This window comes from Rhinatrema bivittatum, chromosome 3 (genome assembly GCF_901001135.1).
Source record: "Rhinatrema bivittatum chromosome 3, aRhiBiv1.1, whole genome shotgun sequence".
NCBI lineage: Eukaryota > Metazoa > Chordata > Amphibia > Gymnophiona > Rhinatrematidae > Rhinatrema > Rhinatrema bivittatum.
The window spans coordinates 325,722,874-325,730,775 of record NC_042617.1 but is presented as its reverse complement, the minus strand read 5'-3'; the positions used below and the strand labels follow the sequence as shown (position 1 = coordinate 325,730,775).

The 7,902-nt window shown below is 42.6% G+C and overlaps 1 long non-coding RNA gene across 1 annotated transcript; it reads right to left on the bottom strand.

The window, feature by feature from the left end:
* Positions 1-6,012: 6,012 nt before the first annotated feature.
* On the bottom strand, positions 6,013-7,085 carry LOC115088775. The gene is made up of 3 exons (XR_003855860.1): positions 7,025-7,085; positions 6,729-6,814; positions 6,013-6,425 (listed from the first exon to the last, which is right to left on the bottom strand). It is a non-coding gene; the product is annotated as an uncharacterized LOC115088775 (long non-coding RNA).
* Between the last annotated feature and the right edge of the window lie 817 nt (positions 7,086-7,902).

The window sequence follows — 7,902 nt, the reverse complement described above, 5'->3', positions numbered from 1 at the left end:
GACAAGGACAGAAGTCAGGTCCTGACATGTGGTCCGGCCGCCGGGAGCCGTGTCAGCCGCAGCTGACCTCTCCTGAGAGCTGCGGTGGGGAGAAGGACCCCCTTCTGCCAGGCCCCGCCATATTCCCTGCCGCCTGCTCTGAAAGAGCTGGCCTGGCATAATTAGAGCAACTCCGCAGTCTGGCAGGACACGGCGAGCTCCGGAGCCGCAGAACGTGGACCTCTTTCAAGTGCAATCAGTCCTTCTGTTCAGCTGCACGTGAACGGCTCAGGGCGGGGGAGGGAGAGAATGGGTTTTCTTCTTTTATTTTATATATATATTTATTTACATACATACATATATATCCAAAGCATATGTTTTACCCACACACGGGATATTCTGTTCATTAGGCCCCATCCCCTCTGCCTGTGCCTCTTGTCATTAAAGAGTTAACTCATCAAGCGTCAGGGATTGGCTTTAAATGCTGTACTGCCACTGCACGGTCAGCTCAAAGGTTTTATTAAAAGCTGGAATCATTTTCCAAAAGGATTGCAAGATGCTTTTAGTTACCGGCAGAGCTGCTGGGTGACTCAGGTTCCACAGGGAGACTTTCGGCGAATCCTGGGGTTATGGGGTTGTTTTTTTTCCCCCATCCTCCCAACCCTGCCCTCCCCCCCCCCCCCCCCCCCAAAGAATCCTGGATCCTGTAGTGCTGGTTTCAAATGGAAGGGAGGGGACCAGCAATCCCACAATGCAATAAACCAGGACTGCCCTAAATTCTCCTTCCAGATACAGGGGGCGCGTGATGAGGAGGGTCCAGCAAACACCAAATAGAGTGTTAGCCTATAGCTCTTTCCCAGCTTGGAATTAGGGAGAAAGGAAACAGAAACAGGATAAATCAGAGAAATTATTCTCTGAAACAATTCTCCCCTCCTAGGGCGCAAGGGAGCCATATGGAAGGTCCACTGGGGAACTCAAACAGGTTCCACAGGAGTATTTACCTTCCCTCCCAGAGTCAGAGCTGTCAGGTGAGCTGAAGGGGAGAGAAGCTTTTTCCCCACAGAGAAGAAGACCTGATGGATACTACTCAGGTAGCCTAAGACACTGCTCTCCCTCTGGAAGACTGAAGGTAGGAAGTTGGCTGTGGGAGCTGGTGACTGAGGTTTGAGAGAAGCAGTCTTCCTCGGTTACCTTGAGGACGGTGGCCAACCAGCAGCCTGCCATTAAGCCCAGGCAGGCTGCAGGTCCAAGGCTGAAGTTGCTTGCTTCATATTGATTTTCCCGTGTTTGAATTCAAAACTGACTATTCCAGAAGGGCTGGGTTTACTGCAGAGCAGAAGCTGAGGTAATTAACCTCTTGAGAGAGTGAATGTGAGGAAGCTCTCCGAACCAGCCAGAACACAGTGTTGGGACTGCTTACTTTGTTGGGCCTGGATTTGAACTTGCTTCCTATGAATAACTGCATTGGAATCTGAGTAAGGATTACAATACATCAGTCCCCTGGGAGGGGGGATCACCAAGAAAGGGAAGCAGGTCTGTGGCGTACTCCCCAGGCGGGGGAACACAAACATAAAATCCACTTACTCAAGGAAGAAAAAATAATAATTGGAACTCTTACCCCTTGATAAGGGGACAGTTGAGAGCTGCGACCCACGGCCCTCCAGCTTTAAGGGCACTTTGTCATCCTTCCTGGAGATGAAGGGGGTGGTGGTGGTGGCAGTTGTTATGTGCACAACCCTGGCCCTGTTATATCTCACGCATGTTGCATCAGTTCTCAAAGACAAACAGTGTACACATGTTAGAAGCACCCAAGTCACTTCAAGGCCGAGCAGGAGCAAATCAAATCATGCACTGTTGGAAATCCCATGCATTTGCTGCAGTTTTCTACCCCTAACCCAAACGCGCCCACAAGACACGCAGCCTTTAAATGCAACTAATAGAGTGCATGCTGCGGAGCCTGCATACAACGTCAGCTGCATTTGAGGATGATCTTCATAGTCAGGCCATTTCATCCAGGTAAACACGTATTCATTCAGATACATGCCTTGAAACATTGCCCTTGAAGTGGGTGGTAGGGTCACCCAGCTGATGGCATTTTTTCAGGATGTGGTAATGGAGTCTTGGCTTTCGCTCACTGCATGCATGGGATCCTACGCTTGCATTTCTTGGAAAAACTGGAAGTGATAGTCCCTGCATCTAACGGGATAAAAGCCAGGATGGGAGCAGCTTGCCCCAAAAATGAAAACGGAGCAAGTCAGTCACCCTAGCGGGTAGCCCGTATGGCTATCATTCTCCAGAGCCTGCCAGAGTGATGCCAGGGTGTGCCAGGCAAAGCTTTGCACCTGTTGTGTACCTCAAAATCCTCCTCTGCAATATAGTGGGACACTTTAATGCACGAGGGCAAATGTGATGCATCCACCCGGAGTGTTTCACGGTGCCCTCCTTCAAAGGAATTACAAAAGGTGTCAGTGAGCCCAGTCAGACCCCCCAGTTGGATGAACAAGTGGGTAGGTGAGAGCTGGGTCACATCAAGTAAAAGGAAGATGTCAGCCCACGTGCACTGTGGAAATACTTTCTACGTTCACATCACAAGCCAAGGAGGAGGAGGCTTGCTCTAGTGCTTAGTGCATGGGCCTGTTACAGAGGAGGCATCCTGCATTCATTTCATTTAATTTACGTATTCGTAGACCATTTTCCACTCTCCAACCACAGCTCCAAAACGGGATATGGCAAAAAATAGCAGAACCATACATGCCAACAGGTCATTTAAAATACAGAACTGGCAGCGCCAGGATGTAATTTATCATTTTCCATTTTCCTTTGTGATTTCTTCCCCCCCCCCCCCCCCCCCGATGTGAGGCCTAATGATGGTCATACTGTGATATTTTTGTATTACTGCAGGAAATTGCTTGTCCTGTTTTGATCTGTTATGGATACGATCCATCATTTCTTTGCTTTAACTTGTAAAATGTTTGAAAGCTAATAAAGATATAATTTAAAAAATGCAAGTTTTAAAGGTGCAATACCAATACAAATGTAATGGGCCCTCTGGGCTCATTATGGTTAAGCCCTGGGTGTAGCATGAGTTTGGTCAATAGGGGAGGCCCCGTTCAGATGCATCCTCTCCCTCGGAGGTTCCAGCCCCCTGGGAAGAAACATGAGCAGCTCTGTCCTGAGAGCTCTGGGGCAGTGCACTTTGGTTTTGGAAATTAGAGAAGGTGATGGAGTTTTGCCTCCGCTGGTTTTGGCCTAGGCTAGGGCTCAGGTATCACCTGCTTGCAGTCCTTGGGCCAGGTTGTGGGAGCAGCCACCTTTCAGTCCGCTTGCTGGCTGGCTGGATTTGTTCTCAGGTTGCTCTGGGGGATTTTGAGGATTTTTCCTTCTAAGAAGCCTGTGAGCCCCCCGTGTGTTGCTTGGGGAGAGAGCACGGGGAAACCCTCTCTTTAGGGGGCCTAGGATAGGGAAGATCCTATCGCAATGATAGGGAGGATCAACTTGGTGGGGGTGCGGCACTTTATGTCCAGGATGGTATAGAGTCCAACAGGATAAAGAGCATACAAGAGACTAAATGCTCAGTAGAATCTATATGGGTAGAAATCCCATGTGTATTGGGTAAGAGTATAGTGATAGGAGTATACTACTGTCCACCTGGACAAAATGGTCAGACAGATGATGAAATGCTGAGAGAAATCAGGGAAGCTAACCAATTTGGTAGTGCAGTAATAATGGGAGCTTTCAATTACCCCAATATTGACTGGGTAAATGTAACATCAGGACATGCTAGAGACATAAAGTTCCTGGATGTATAAGCAACTGCTTCATGGAGCAATTGGTTCAGGAACCAACGAGAGAGGGAGCTATTTTAAATTTAATTCTTAGTGGAATGCAGGATTTGGTGAGAAAGGTAACGGTGGTGGGGCCAGTTGGCAATAGTGGTCATAACATGATCAAATTTAAACTAATGAAATGTGACAAAAAGTAAATCTACAGCTCTAACACTAAATTTTCAAAAGGGAAACTTTGATAAAATGAGGAAAATAGTTAGAAACAAAATGAAAGATTCAGCTGCAAAGGTTAAAGGTGTTCAACAGGCATGGACATTGCTTAAAAATACAATCCTAGATGTGCAGTCCAGATGTATTCCATGCATTAAGAAAGGTGGAAGGAAGGCAAAATGATTACTGGCATGGTTAAAAGGTGAGGTGAAAGAGGCTATTTTAGCCAAAAAAAATCCTTCAAAAATTGGAAGAAGGATCCATCTGAAGAAAATAGGAAAAAGCATAAACATTGTCAAGTTAAGTGTAAAACATTGATAAGACAGGCGAAGAGAGAATTTGAAATGAAGTTGGCCGTAGAGGCAAAAACTCACAATAAAAAATTTTAAAAATATATCTGAAGCATGAAACTTGTGAGGGAGTCGGTTGGACCGTTAGATAACCAAGGGGTTAAAGGGGCTCTTAGGGAAGATAAGGCCATTGCAGAAAGACTAAATGAATTATTTGCTTCTGTGTTTACTAATGAAGATGTTGGGGAGATACCAGTTCCGGAGATGGTTTTCAAGAGTGATGAGTCAGATGAACTGAAGCAAATCACTGTGAACCTGGAAGATGTAGTAGGCCAGATTGACAAACTAAAGAGTAGCAAAGCACCTGGACCAGATGGTATGCATCCTAAGGATCTGAAGGAACTAAAAAATGAAATTTCAGATCTATTAGTTAAAATTTGCAACCTATCAATAAATTCATCCATTGTTCCTGAAGACTGGAGAGTAGCCAATGTCACACCAATATTTAAAAAGGGCTCCGGGGCGATCCGGGTAACTATAGACCAGTGAGCCTGACTTCAGTGGCAGGAAAAGTAGTGGAAACTATACTAAAGATCAAAATCACAGAGCATATAGAAAGACATGGCTTAATGGAACACAGTCAACAAGGATTTACCCAAGGGAAGTCTTGCCTCACAAATCTGCTTTATTTTTTTTGAAGGGGTTAATAAACATGTAGATAAAGGTGAACCAGTGGATGTAGTGTATTTGGATTTTCAGAAGGCATCTGACAAAGTTCCTCATGAGAGGCTTCTAAGAAAACTAAAAAGTCATGGGATAGGAGGTGATGTCCATTCGTGGATTACAGCTGGTTAAAAGGCAGGAAACAGAGAGTAGGATTAAATGGTCAATTTTCTCAGTGGAAAAGGGTAAACAGTGGAGTGCCTCAGGGATCTGGATTTGGACCGGTGCTTTTCAATATATTTATAAATGATCTGGAAAGGAATACGACGAGTGAGGTTATCAAATTTGCAGATGATACAAAAGCATTCAGAGTAGTTAAATCACAAGCGGATTGTGATAAATTGCAGGAGGACCATGCGAGAATGGAAGATTGGGCATCCAATTGGCAGATGAAATGTAATGCGGACAAGTGTAAGGTGTTGCCTATAGGTAAAAATAACCCTTGCTGCAGTTACACGAAGTTAGTTTCCATATTAGGAGCTACCACCCAGGAAGAAGATCTAGGCATTATAGTGAAATCATCAGCTCAGTGTGCTGCAGCAGTCAAAAAAGCAAACAGTATGTAGAAATTATTAAGAAAGGAATGGTTAACAAAACGGAAAATGTCATAATGCCTCTGTATCGCTCCATGGAGAGACCGCACCTTGAATACTGTGTACAATTGTGGTTGCCACATCTCAAAAAAGATATTGTTGTGATGGAGAAGGTACAGAGAAGGGCTACCAAAATTATAAAGGAGATGGAACAGCTCCCCTATGAGGAAAGGCTGGAGAGGTTAGGGCTGTTCAGCTTGGAGAAGAATACTCACTAAACTGGTAAACCTTTATGGTATTAAATATGTGAGTCTCTTATCTACCCCTAAATCAATCAGTTGTACATAATAATAAGGGTAGTATATATAAATAATAAAATTAAATATCATATGTCACATCACACAGTTTTATTCAATTATGTAACTTATTAATCGTACACTACAGTTTTCAATGAATCATAACCAAATAACAAACATATTATACATAAATATTAATACATATCTCATATAGCATATATCATAAGGCACCTTTTCTCTCCTAACACCCTCCCTATTGCACTGTTATCATACCCATAAAACCCCAACACACTCATCACCCATTCATTCCAACACATTCACTATTTGTATTATTAAAATCAATCCCACACCACAACCTATTACATATATCAGCAGATTACAATATTCTTAATGATCATTCAATATTCATATAATCAATAGGAATCTTTTTGACTGTTCATATACTCCGGTCAATTTCAGATGTTTACTTGTCCATATAATCACACCCAACAAGGACCTTGTTTCACCCAATATGGCTTCCTCAGGGGTTTGTATCTTCAATCTTCTCACGCTTGATATTGTAAATATTCCCCGTAATAATCAGCATCCAATACCCAGGTGCCTCATGTCCTATAATACATAATTAATAGTGATTTCTCAAAATTCTCACCAAACATTTTATCCCTCCTATCAACAACCAACATCTCGTCACTCACTTTCTATCGTTGTAATTCTCCTATGTCCTCATTCCAAACTCCCACTCTTCAGCTGGAGTCCCATAGTTTATTGAAAATCCATCCTTACTAAACCATACCTCTAGTTAATTACACTTCCATCCTCATAACATAGTTATCTATAAATACAGAGTTAAACATGTTACCACTATTGGGTTAAATAAACCTCACTAATTGTCATCTAAATCGCCATACTCACGCTTTATAACTCCAATATCGCGTAATCCATTTTTATCAATGACAGTCACTCCATGTATTTCATTCCACATCCACAGGATATAACATCTAAAAGGTAATATATCATAACTATTATCTAAACACCATTCATAGTCACCTATCACAGCTCATGGTTTTAAAAAAAAAATTTTCATACTGATCCGTTTCATAACACTATCCAAAAATGCTAACAGTTATCGTTCATAACGCTATCCAAAAGTACTAAACATTTGTCAGCAATTAATACAAACTCATGAGAAAAAGAATTAAACTACTCACGTCTCTATACCACTCTTCAAAATTCCACCTTCAACATTTCACTGATCCCGAAAACGCCTTCATTCAACGTCTCAATGCTGAACTCACTTCCTCCTTTTTATCTTACTGCTACGGGGTGAATGACACACCCCTTTCTCCTTCAACCAATACATTTTCATATATTTCACACACCCCCCTATATCAACTACCACTCCTCACCTCTCGAAAGCCCCACATTAACATCTCAATACCGGCTTTTATCAAATGTTCGACCTAATGTACAAGTCACATACCAACATAGAAACATATTAATATAACTTTAAGTATAATACGCTGCCCATTCGATTTCACTATTCATACCCCAAGGGTAAACAGTCTTCCATTGAAAAATTAATTGTTGTTCTCTGCGCCATAACCATTTTGTAACATCGCCTCAAAACCCTTCTCTGCATTGCAATAACACCAAGAAGCGTAGATCTTCCACCTGATGTTGTCTGTTAATCCAATGGCTCACTAACGGAGCACCCTCTTTCTGTATCCTAATATTGCTTTTATGTTCAATGATTCGTTGTCGGATCACTCGCTTGGTGTGCCCAATATAGATCAATTGACAAGGGCAAGTAATAATATACACAACTCTTTTAGATGCGCATGTGAATGTAGCTCTCAAAAAATATATTATTTTCTTATCAACATGTTGAAATTTTTCTCCCACCAGTACATTATCACATACTGAACTTCCTTCACATACCCTTTGACCCACATTCCTATTATCAACATTCTGTCCTCCTTCCCCTGTCTTTTGAACTAATAAAGACCTAAGATTTCTTCCTTTTGTAAATGCAAAAACAGGAGTCTCTTTACACCCGGGGATAGCTTTCAATAGTGGCCAGTGTTTC